Source organism: Ranitomeya variabilis, chromosome 4 (assembly GCF_051348905.1).
Source record: "Ranitomeya variabilis isolate aRanVar5 chromosome 4, aRanVar5.hap1, whole genome shotgun sequence".
Taxonomy (NCBI): Eukaryota; Metazoa; Chordata; class Amphibia; order Anura; family Dendrobatidae; genus Ranitomeya; species Ranitomeya variabilis.
Window position 1 is genome coordinate 561,557,985 of NC_135235.1, and position 12,892 is coordinate 561,570,876.

Genomic DNA, 12,892 nt, shown 5'->3' on the forward strand with positions numbered 1-12,892 from the left:
TTTTTGGGCTGAAAGTGCCCCTCTCGGCTTATACTCGAGCCATGATCGGTGGTGGGGTCGGCGGGTGAGCACTGTCATATACTTACCTAGTCCCGGCGATCCTGTCGCTCCCCCTGCCTGTCACACTGTCTTCGGTGCCGCAGCCTCTTCCCCTGAGCGGTCACGTGGGACCGCTCATTAGAGAAATGAATAGGCTGCTCCACCTCCCATAGGGGCGGAGCCGCCTATTCATTTCTCTAATGAAGCGGTGCCGGTGACCGCTGATAGAGAAAGAGGCTGCGGCACCGAAGACAGGCAGGGGGAAGGAGCGGGACGCCGGGAGCAGGTAAGTATGTCATATTCACCTGTCCTCGTTCCACACGCCGGGCGTCGCGCCATCTTCCCGGCGTCTCTCCGCTCTGACTGTTCAGGCAGAGGGCGCGATGACGCATATAGTGTGCGCGCCGCCCTCTGCCTGATCAGTCAGTGCAGAGAGACGCCGGGAAGATGGCGCCGAGGAGCTGCAAGCATGACATAGGGTATACGTGAGTTCCGTGATCTGGAAAATTCACCCAATTCCCTTAAATAGGCCCCAAAAACAGCCTAAAGAATAAAATTAGATCGCACACAAATTAATAGACTGAGACAAATGTTGGATTTAATTGGCCACAGCAGCCATTTTATTAAAATAAAATATAACAGAACTTTTATAACAACCCAGAATAGGAGGGGCGGTCCTCGAGGCCCTAAAGTTATAAAACTCAGCATCCCAAATTCCACAATGTCCAGCCCAGGATAAGTCTTACCCCCAGCCGTAAAGCACCAGCTCAGGGACAGATAACCAATCCTGGTCCACCGAACCCACCCCCATGCCAGGGGCCCATAAATCCACCTCACGCGGGATAACCGGACCGCGCCTTGTTAAATTCTCTCATGGGGGGTCCAGGACCTCTCAAGATCCCCCCCCCATTAAACCACCATTTACCATTTCCACCGACCTCGAGGACCTCCACCCCCGCCAAACTGCCGTGACAACATTCACAAAACAACAAATACATTTAGGCACCTCTTTAAAGAGTACACAAAAAAAAACCCTCGCGGGTCGACTTCTCCCCCATTACTCTAACCAAACAAGGGAGGGCGGGTGGGAGATTCCTCACTTGTCACGCAGGTACCTAAAATGGATGCCTGCGTGAGGAGTGTGCCCCCTTTTATGTGCCCCCTCCCCGCAGACCCCCCAGCTCCGCCCACTACATTCAAAAAATGCCATTAAGCCACCTCCTCATATTCCAATTAACCCTTAACTATATACACCCATCAAAAACTGCTCCAGCTCCCCAGGTCCCACGTAACCCCGTCATGGCGGCCTCCCCTTAAGTGCCGTGGGCCCCCCAGTACGGCCTTTCTTGACATAGGGTATACGTGAGTTCCGTGATCTGGAAAATTCACCCAATTCCCTTAAATAGGCCCCAAAAACAGCCTAAAGAATAAAATTAGATCGCACACAAATTAATAGACTGAGACAAATGTTGGATTTAATTGGCCACAGCAGCCATTTTATTAAAATAAAATATAACAGAACTTTTATAACAACCCAGAATAGGAGGGGCGGTCCTCGAGGCCCTAAAGTTATAAAACTCAGCATCCCAAATTCCACAATGTCCAGCCCAGGATAAGTCTTACCCCCAGCCGTAAAGCACCAGCTCAGGGACAGATAACCAATCCTGGTCCACCGAACCCACCCCCATGCCAGGGGCCCATAAATCCACCTCACGCGGGATAACCGGACCGCGCCTTGTTAAATTCTCTCATGGGGGGTCCAGGACCTCTCAAGATCCCCCCCCCCATTAAACCACCATTTACCATTTCCACCGACCTCGAGGACCTCCACCCCCGCCAAAAACACGAATGGCCTGACACCTTAGCCATTCATGTCCCTCCACACCTTCAGGCTTAATTCAATGCCACTGCGGATAGCCAAACACCACATGTCATTTCCCACCGCGTTCAGGTGCACGCCATCGGCTCTCCAGTAAGCTCCTTGCCCCGATTCCAAGTCCACATGTCTCACGGCCAACGCACTATTCCTCACCATGAACCGAGATATAGCCCTGTTTATTTTGATCCGGGCCCTATTCACCCCTTCAAGAGATCTAGCACCTCGCCAATTTTTACGCGGAATGATTTCAGACCACACCAACAACACTTTTGGAAACATGACCCAGAACCGCAGGATATCAAATTTAATATCCTTAATCAGCTCCCTACAAGACCGTTTAGCCAAATCATTACCCCCTAGATGAATCACCACAATCTCTGGTACTCTATCCAGTCTAACAAAGCGATGGAATTCAGGTAACCATTCCTTCCACAGCATACCCCTTTTACCGATCCATCGTAAAGTCACTGTGTCTCGGGAAAGACCCAATTGGCGACCGTCCGGGCGAACTGCAGCACGCAATGCAGCCCACACAACATACGAGTGCCCCATGATCCAGACGAGCACCGGATCAGCCCCTGCAATAAAGAAAGAAAGGCAACAAACAATTAACTCACCACAGCCGCCCCTAATTCACAATAGGTTTGGGCGAACATACGACCGGAATCTTGAAGATTCCCACCTCCCAATTCTCCTAACCACATCTTCTCCAAGGCCCAACCTAGCGGCTTCAGTCGCTGCCCCGATCCTGAAGGAATGCCCGCTATATTGAGTTGCAGGTAAGCCAGCTGCAACCAAACATTTCCTAAATACCGAAACAAACTGAAAACGGGACAAGAAAGCCCCATTTTCATGCACCAACAATGGCTCATCCAACGCACCGCCCTTTGCCAAGTACTCCTTCACTGAAGCCACAGGGCATAAAGGGGATCCCTCAACACTGAACAGCACCACTTTGCACCCTTTCCCATACACGTCCGTCTTTGAGGCCTTAACAAACACCACCACCCTGTTCCCTTCCACATCAACGTTTTCTCTTAATAAAGTACCTCTTTTACTAACGGACGGGCTAACCAACTCTCCTAACCGAAATGCCCCGAAGAAGGCCAACGAAAAGGCTGCCCGGAACAGAACCACTTCCCATTCGGAAAAACACACCCCCTGTAACTGCCGACCAATAGCTGAAAACACCTCATACGACACAGGACGCCGTCCGTCTGAGGCCTTCCACCCTTTTTTCCAACCCCGAGCAACTTGCCGAACCAAAAAGGATTTCGTTATATCCCTACACCCTCTGCATTTAAGGTTGAATGCTAGCCCCGCCAAAAACTTATTCAAACGCGAAACAGACCAACCTGCCTCCCAATGATGACCGAGGAACAACAACAAACCATACTCCTCCTCTATATCTGGATCCAAACTTGACATCCAGGATTCCCACAGGCTCCAAGCCTGATTATAATGAGACCAAGATGAGTCCGCGAGCGATTTGGTAAACAACTCCGCTACGGCCCTCGCGGCAGGTTCCACAATTTGACTGGACAATCCAGACCCGCGCTCTCCGCCTGGGGTGCCAAATCCCGGAAAAGCTGCCCCTGAAATTGAGAAAGAGCGACAACTATTGGATCTGGCGCTGACAAGCCAACTTCAAATACAATCCATAAATTGAACTTAAGGCCCAGAAAAACCAAGTGCTGCAAGACCTTCACTACCGCCGGCGTAGCCGCTGATAACGAGTTCACCGCCGTCACTGTTCCATCATGCTCACAACAAAAAGAAATCTTCAAGTTCCTCAATTTGTCGCCCCACAGGGCCAACGCCACTACCCTGGGGAACAAATGCAGTAGTAGCCGATTGTTCGTCAACCCTTCCTCCTTCCATTCTTCAGGCCACGCCGCTGCAGACCAGCTACCACGAAAGAAAAGACCAAAGCCACTCTTTTCGACAACATGAACCAAAATGCCCAAGGAAGCGGCATATGCAACAGGCTGAATCCACAGAGATCTACCGTTGTACTCGTCAAGAAAATCTGCCCACACCTTCAAATCATCACGAAATTCTTTCTTTATCCTGATAAAATGCAAAGGGGACTTTACCCCAACTGTTGCCAACGATAGGCGGCGGCAGAACGCACGACCCATCGGCATTATCCTGCAGGCAAAGTTCAGTTTCCCTAACAGGGATTGCAAACCGCGCAAATTTATCTTTTTCAAACCGATCGCATTAACCACATCCTGACGTAATGCGATGAGCTTATCTGCGGGTAGCCTACACTCCATTGCTACCGTATCAATTTCAATGCCTAGGAAGCTCAACACTGTCACCGGGCCAACTGTTTTTTCCTCCGCCAAAGGCACACTGAAGTTTTTTGCCACACTCTCCATTGTGTGCAACAAGATCGAGCAATCTGCTGATTCCGCTGGCCCTATAAACAGAAAGTCGTCTAGATAGTGTGAGCATGAACGAATCCCAGACATGTCCTTCACCACCCATTCCAGGAACGTGCTGAAGGCCTCAAAATAAGCGCAAGAAATTGAGCAACCCATGGGAAGGCAACGATCAACAAAATAGCCGCCATCCCAAAAACAACCCAATAGATGCAAACAGTCGGGATGAACTGGCAACAAACGAAAGGCCGCTTCGATGTCGGTCTTCGCCAGCTTAGCCCCCTTTCCGCATGTTCGAACCCACTCCATCGCTGAATCGAATGATAAGTACGACACCGAACTTAACTTGGGGTCGATACCATCATTAACCGAAGATCCCTTCGGAAATGATAGGTGATGGATCAACCTATACTTATTAGGTTCCTTCTTAGGGACCACGCCAAGAGGTGACACCCTCAAATTTGCAAACGGAGGAGCAACATACGGGCCTGCCATTCTTCCCAAAGCAACTTCCTTCTTCAACTTATCCGACACAACTTCCGGGAATTGTAACGCCGATTTCAAATTCTTTCTTTTCAAACTAACGACTTGCTCAACATAAGGAATTCTGAAACCTTCCTTAAAACCATCACGTAATAACGCCGCAGCTGACCTATCTGGGTATCTACTTAGAAATGCCTCCATCACGACCCACTGTACCGGACTCACCCCTTTTTTCAGCAGAGTCTCCGCCTTTTTGCCTGTTACCTCTGAAACATTTTGAGGCGCTATGCGCCCCCCCACATGAAGAACACTCGTGTCTAAATTTACACTTGCTCCCGAATCTGCATACCCCATCATTGAAGGCGAAACACAGTCCTTTTTGTACAGCCGCCGAGTGTCCTGACTGTCCCGAACTCCCGGCGCTCCCATGAAAAGGCTGGCTGGTCTGACCTAAACGGGCCGGGACCATAACTCTCATCCACAACGCTATGTCCTTGTGATCCCACCTAATGTTCGGTCTAAAAGCCTTCCGCTGACGAAATTGTTCGTCATAGCGTAACCAACCTTGTCCCCCGTAGGTCCTGTAGGCCTCCCCTATGGCATCTAAATAACAAAATAGCGCCGAGCAATTTTCTGGGGCCTTCTCCCCAATTATGCTAGCCATAATAGCAAAAGCCTGTAGCCAATTTGAAAATGATCTGGGAATCAATCTATATCTCCGTTTCTCCTCATCCTCTTTCTTAGAGTCCTCCTTTCTAGGTCTGTCCAAGTTAAATCTCTCTAGGGGTAAAAGAGAAAAAATTTCTATGTACTCCCCTTTCCAGATTTTTTCCCTAACTTCTTGTTTTAAGTGCGCCCCTAAAGGGCCCTCAAAACAGACGTAAACCTCCCCCTTAGCCGCATCGTCCAGTTGCGGGACGTCCTCCTTCTCCTTATCCCGCGAAGCTCCTTCACTTGACGCATCAATCCCTGACCCAGGCCCTACTGATAACGCCGGTGTAGCTCCGCCAGTCTCTCTCGATGAGCCCCCAGTGTTTGACGCAGGACCCGCACTGCTGGATAAACCCGAAAAATCCGGTAACTGTCTAGACCCCTCAAACGACCCCGTATGTCCCAACCAAGCTGCTGACGGCAAATCCCCCCTGCTAATCCCGGACCCCCACAAGCCTGCTAGCTCACCTAGACCTCTCAGAATTAAACCCATACCCCCACTAGCAACTCCCGAAGTTACATCAGTACTCCTAGCCTCAGGGGAAACTATGCCTGGCATATTAAGCAAAGGAAAAATGTTCTCACCTAGCTGCCTGGGTGCTGTGAGCCCAGCAGCCGAAGGTCCAGCTCCCAGCCGAAGGTGTCCGTATTCCATGCCGGACTGATCCGCGATGTTGGCCGCCGAACTCCTGCCAACCGTAACTGGAGACTGGCGACCTGGTGAAGACGCTGACTGCCCTGGCGCTGCAGATGTGGGATAGGCCGAGCCAGCATCCTGCCGCCCGCTGGAAGATGAGTAGCTTCTTGGTGCTGATACGTCCCTGTCATCGCCTCCCGAAGCCATCGATTGACGCCAGTCAGAAACTGTAAAATCCTGGCCACCACCAGCAGAGGGCGCTGCTGCGCTGATATTGCTGGAGCTGTGACCAGAAACCTGAAAACCCTGGCCATCACCAGCAGAGGGCGCTGCTGCGTTATTGCTGGAGCTGTGCGCTGCTAAGGGCCGCACGCTGCTGGCAGAGCCGACCGACTGTCGCTCGCATGGTCTCCGCTGCTGAGGGGCCGCCGCAACTGACCCCCGTCTCCTCGGCTCACGCTGCCTCCCACGCCGAGCGGTGCCAGCAGACGTGCTGGCGGCCGCAGACCCTGCTCCTGCACCAGACGCCCCACGCCGACCGGTCACTGAAGGAGGGGAGGAAGGTTCCGCCCCCCGGTGTAGGCCCCGCCGTTCAATAGGATTCCTCCCGGCGCTGCGCTGCACGGTGGAGGGGGCAGCGCTGCTTACCGGAGGGTCCCTGGAGGGGCTCCTGTTTCGGCGCCGGGCCCTGGGGATCACATCGGGACTTAGGCGCGCCGGAGGTCTGGTCCTCCGCGGCCGGCGCCCGTCCTGCTGAACCTGGGAAGGTGCCTCAGATGTATTCTGGAGGAGACTGGTCACCGAAGCATTCAGCCAGTCGGTCCCCTGAGAGCTGGCTGCCGTCCGAAGACGCTGAAGGATCGCTTCAATATCCATGCCGGTTAGTGTAACGGAGATTCCTCACTTGTCACGCAGGTACCTAAAATGGATGCCTGCGTGAGGAGTGTGCCCCCTTTTATGTGCCCCCTCCCCGCAGACCCCCCAGCTCCGCCCACTACATTCAAAAAATGCCATTAAGCCACCTCCTCATATTCCAATTAACCCTTAACTATATACACCCATCAAAAACTGCTCCAGCTCCCCAGGTCCCACGTAACCCCGTCATGGCGGCCTCCCCTTAAGTGCCGTGGGCCCCCCAGTACGGCCTTTCTAGACAGGTGAGTATGTTTTTGGTTTTTTTTATTGCAGCAGCAGCAACAGCTATGGGGCAATAATGGACGGTGCAGAGCACTATATGGCACAGCTATGGGGCAACGGTGCAGAGCACTATATGGCACAGCTATGGGGCAATAATGGACGGTGCAGAGCACTATATGGCACAGCTATGGGGCAACGGTGCAGAGCACTATATGGCACAGCTATGGGGCAACGGTGCAGAGCACTATATGGCACAGCTATGGGGCAATAATGGACGGTGCAGAGCACTATATGGCACAGCTATGGGGCAACGGTGCAGAGCACTATATGGCACAGCTATGGGGCAACGGTGCAGAGCACTATATGGCACAGCTATGGGGCAATGGTGCAGAGCACTGTATGGCACAGCTATGGGGCAATGGTGCAGAGCACTATATGGCAGAGCTATGGGGCAATAATGGACGGTGCAGAGCACTATATGGCACAGCTATGGGGCAACGGTGCAGAGCACTGTATGGCACAGCTATGGGGCAATAATGGACGGTGCAGAGCACTATATGGCACAGCTATGGGGCAACGGTGCAGAGCACTATATGGCACAGCTATGGGGCAACGGTGCAGAGCACTATATGGCACAGCTATGGGGCAATGGTGCAGAGCACTGTATGGCACAGCTATGGGGCAATGGTGCAGAGCACTATATGGCAGAGCTATGGGGCAATAATGGACGGTGCAGAGCACTATATGGCACAGCTATGGGGCAACGGTGCAGAGCACTGTATGGCACAGCTATGGGGCAATGGTGCAGAGCACTATATGGCACAGCTATGGGGCAATGGTGCAGAGCACTGTATGGCACAGCTATGGGGCAATGGTGCAGAGCACTATATGGCACAGCTATGGGGCAATAATGGACGGTGCAGAGCACTATATGGCACAGCTATGGGGCAATGGTGCAGAGCACTATATGGCAGAGCTATGGGGCAATAACGGTGCAGAGCACTATATGGCACAGCTATGGGGCAATAACGGTGCAGAGCACTATATGGCACAGCTATGGGGCAATAAGGGTGCAGAGCACTATATGGCACAGCTATGGGGCAATAACGGTGCAGAGCACTATATGGCACAGCTATGGGGCAACGGTGCAGAGCACTATATGGCACAGCTATGGGGCAATGGTGCAGAGCACTGTATGGCACAGCTATGGGGCAATGGTGCAGAGCACTGTATGGCACAGCTATGGGGCAATAACGGTGCAGAGCACTGTATGGCACAGCTATGGGGCAATAACGGTGCAGAGCACTGTATGGCACAGCTATGGGGCAATAACGGTGCAGAGCACTATATGGCACAGCTATGGGGCAATGGTGCAGGGCACTGTATGGCACAGCTATGAGGCAATAACGGTGCAGAGCACTATATGGCACAGCTATGGGGCAATGGTGCAGAGCACTATATGGCACAGCTATGGGGCAATGGTGCAGAGCACTATATGGCACAGCTATGGGGCAACGGTGCAGAGCATTATATATGGCACAGCTATGGGGCAACGGTGCAGAGCATTGTATATATGGCACAGCTTTATGTGGAGTATCTATGGGGCAATGGTGCATAGCATTGTATATATGGCACAGCTTTATGTGGAGCATCTATGGGGCCATAATGAACGGTGCAGAGCATTATATGTGGCACAGCTTTATGTGGAGCATCTATGGGGCCATAATGAACGGTATGGAGCATCTATTTTTAATTTTGAAATTCACCGGTACCTGCTGCATTTTCCACCCTAGGCTTATACTCGAGTCAATAAGTTTTCCCAGTTTTTTGTGGCAAAATTAGGGGGGTCGGCTTATACTCGGGTCGGCTTATACTCGAGTATATACGGTAGATGGTAGGCAATTATGAAAGCAATGGCTTGTTTTTTAAGCTGTAAATCACAGTCCATCATGTCTTCCACTTTTTACCTATTAATTCGCTTATTGGACTCAAAGGAGGATAATTGTTATCTACATATGGTAGTACTACTGCTGCCGCCAGAGCTGCTGCTTGTGGCTCTCCCATTCCTATTACCAGAAGTAATTATATAGTGGTCTTTATCTATTATATTACATTGTCCATTGACATTTCTTCATTTAGAATACACTTTTTACTACTCTAGAATTAACTTGTGTTTTTTTAACCAAAATCATCCCCGCTCCCCCCCCCAAAAAAAGAGACTAAGAAGTGCTAGGTAAAACACCCAAAATAACAGGAACAACTGTCCACAGTGCTGGTGTTGTGCAGGGCAGGACTGGGTCAAAAAAGCAGCCCTGTCATACAAACCATACCAGCCCACATACTATAACACTCCCCAACCCCGATCAGAAAATATTTGCTATACTTTGTTACATCCTTTAACACTTCCCTTAAAGGGACTCTGTCACCTGAATTTGGAGGGAACATTTTTCAGCCATAGAGGCGGGGTTTTCAGGTGTTTGATTCACCCTTTCCTTACCCGCTGGCTGCATGCTGGCTGCAATATTGGATTGAAGTTCATTCTCTGTCCTCCATAGTACACGCCTGCGTAAGGCAAGATTGCCTTGTGCAGGCATGTACTACGGAGGACAGAGAATGAACTTCAATCCAATATTGCAGCCAGCATGCAGCCAGCGGGTAAGGAAAGGGTGAATCAAACACCCGAAAACCCCGCTTCTATGGCTGAAAATTGTTCCCTCCAAATTCAGGTGACAGAGTCCCTTTAAAAGAGTTACTTGAAGAGCCACATGGGAATGGCGCCACTGTGCGCCTGATCGACCACGGCTCCATTTACATGGTGCCCTTTAGATCTCCGGTTCTCGTGATCATGGGAGTCCCAGAGGTTGGACCCCAGCGATTGGAAAGTTCTCAGGATAGGGGATTACTTGGGATAATCTATTTAAACTGGTTTTCCAATATTTATTTTTATTTTCCCGTAGGAATATTGATAATAATAAACCAATATTGACCCTCCCAAAGTCCAATGTTGCTTCTCTGACAACAGGACAAGATAAGTGGTACTGTGTAGTATATATACAGGACAGGAGAAGTGGTAGTGTACAGTGTATATAAAGGACAGAAGAAGTGGTATTGTACAATATAAATACAGGACAGGAAAAGTGTTATATACAGCAGTCACAGTCTCACCTATACAGGGTGGGCCATTTATATGGATACACCTAAATAAACTGGGAATGGTTGGGGATATCAACTTCCTGTTTGTGGCACATTAGTATATGGGAGGGGGAAAACGTTTCAAGATGGGGGTGACCATTTTGAAGTTGGCCATTTTGGATCCAACTTTATTTTTTTCAATGGAAAGAGGGTCATGTGACATATCAAACTTATTGAGACTTTCACAAAAAAAAATGGTGTTCTTGGTTTTAACGTAACTTTATTCTTTCATGAGTTATTTACAAGTTTCCACTCCACTTTCCAGGAAACTGTTCATGTAGGAAAGCTTGGAACTGACACCCAAGATGGTGTACCACCACATTATGGGTGTCAGGTCCAAGCATTTCTACATGAATAGTTTCCTGGAAAGTGGATTGGTCATCGTGGGCCAGTTGAATGGCCACCAAGGTCTCCCGATCTGACCCCCTTAGACTTTTATCTTTGGGGTCATCTGAAGCAATTGTCTATGCTGTGAAGATAGGAGATGTGCAGCATCTGAAACAATGGATACTAGAAGCCTGTGCTAGCATTTCTTCTGCGGTGTTGCTATCAGTGTGTGAAGAGTGGGAGAAGAGGTTGCATTGACAATCCAACACAATGGGCAGCACTTTAAACACATTTTATAAGTGGTCATAAGCTTGTAAATAACTCATAAAAGAATAAAGTTACGTTAAAACCAAGCACACCGTTGTTTTTCTTGTGAAATTCTCAATAAGTTTGATGTGTCACATGACACTCTTCCCATTGAAAAAAATAAAGTTGGATCCAAAATGGCTGACTTCAAAATGGCCGCCATGGTCACCACCCATCTTGAAAAGTTTTCCCCCTCCTATATACTAATGTGCCACAAACAGGAAGTTGATATCACCAAACATTCACATTTTATTTAGATGTATCCATATAAATGGCCCACCCTGTATATTGAATATAGAGCATTTGCAGTATCACATACATAATGTATGTACAACAGTTACAGTATGTGATACTGCAACTGCTGTATATTCAATAGATAGCTGATACTGCGACTGCTGTACACTATGTTTCAAATTATTATACAAATGACATTTTTCTCGGATTTTCCTAAATGGTTGGTGCAAATGACAGTCAGTCTAATAAAAGTAATCACCCGTTAGAGTATACATCGAATTTTATTGAAGAAACCTCCCAATGATAACAGTATAATCTCCAAAATGAATAAAAACTCAAAATGCACTGTTCCAAATTATTAGGCACAGTAGTATTTCTAAACATTTGATATGTTTTAAAGAACTGAAAATGCTCATTTGTGGAATTTGCAGCATTAGGAGGTCACATTCACTGAACAAAAAGCTATTTAACTCCAAAAAATCCTAACAGGCCAAGTTACATGTTACCATAGGAACCCTTCTTTGATATCACCTTCACAATTCTTGCATCCATTGAACTTGTGAGTTTTTGGAGAGTTTCTGCTTGTATTTCTTTGCATGAAGTCAGAATAGCCTCCCAGAGCTGCTTTTTTGATGTGAACTGTCTCCCACCCTCATAGATCTTTTGCTTGATGATTCTCCAAAGGTTCTCTATATGGTTAAAGTCAGGGGAAGATGGTGGCCACACCATGAGTTTATCTCATTTTATGCCCATAGCAGCCAATGACTCAGAGGTATTCTTTGCAGCATGAGATGGTGCATTGTCAGCATGAAGATGATTTTGCTCCTGAAGGAACATTTCTGCTTTTTATACCATGGAAGAAAATTGTCAGTCAGAAACTCTATATACTTTGCAGAGATCATTTTCACACCTTCAGAAACCTTCAAGGGCCTTACCAGCTGTTTCCCCATGATTCTGGCCCAAAACATGACTCCTCCACCTCCTTGCTGATGTCACAGTCTGGTTGGGACATGGTGGCCATCCACCAACAATCCACTACTCCATCCATTTGGACCATCCAGGGTTGCGCGACACTCATCAGTAAACAAGACTGTTTGCAAATTAGTCTTCATGTATGTCTGGGCCCACAGCAATCGTTTCTGCTTGTGAACATTGTTTAGTAGGTTTATGCACCACAGCAAGCCTTTGAAGGAGCCTACACCTTGAGGTTTGAGGGACTCCAGATGCACCAGCAGCTTCAAATAACTGTTTGCTGCTTTGTAATGGTATTTTGGCAGCTGCTTTCTTAATCCAATGAATTTGTCTGGCAGAAACCTTCCTCATTATGCCTTTATCTGCATCAACTCTGTCTGTGCTCTGTTTCAGTCACAAATCTCTTCACAGTATGATGATCATCACTCTTAAGTTTTCGTGAAATATCTAATGTTTTCATACCTTGTCCAAGGCATTGCACTATTTAACGCTTTTCAGCAGCATAGAGATCCTTTTATATCCCATATTTCTTGAAACCTGTGGCCTGCTTAATAATGTGGCACATATTTTTAATTAGTTTTCCTTTAA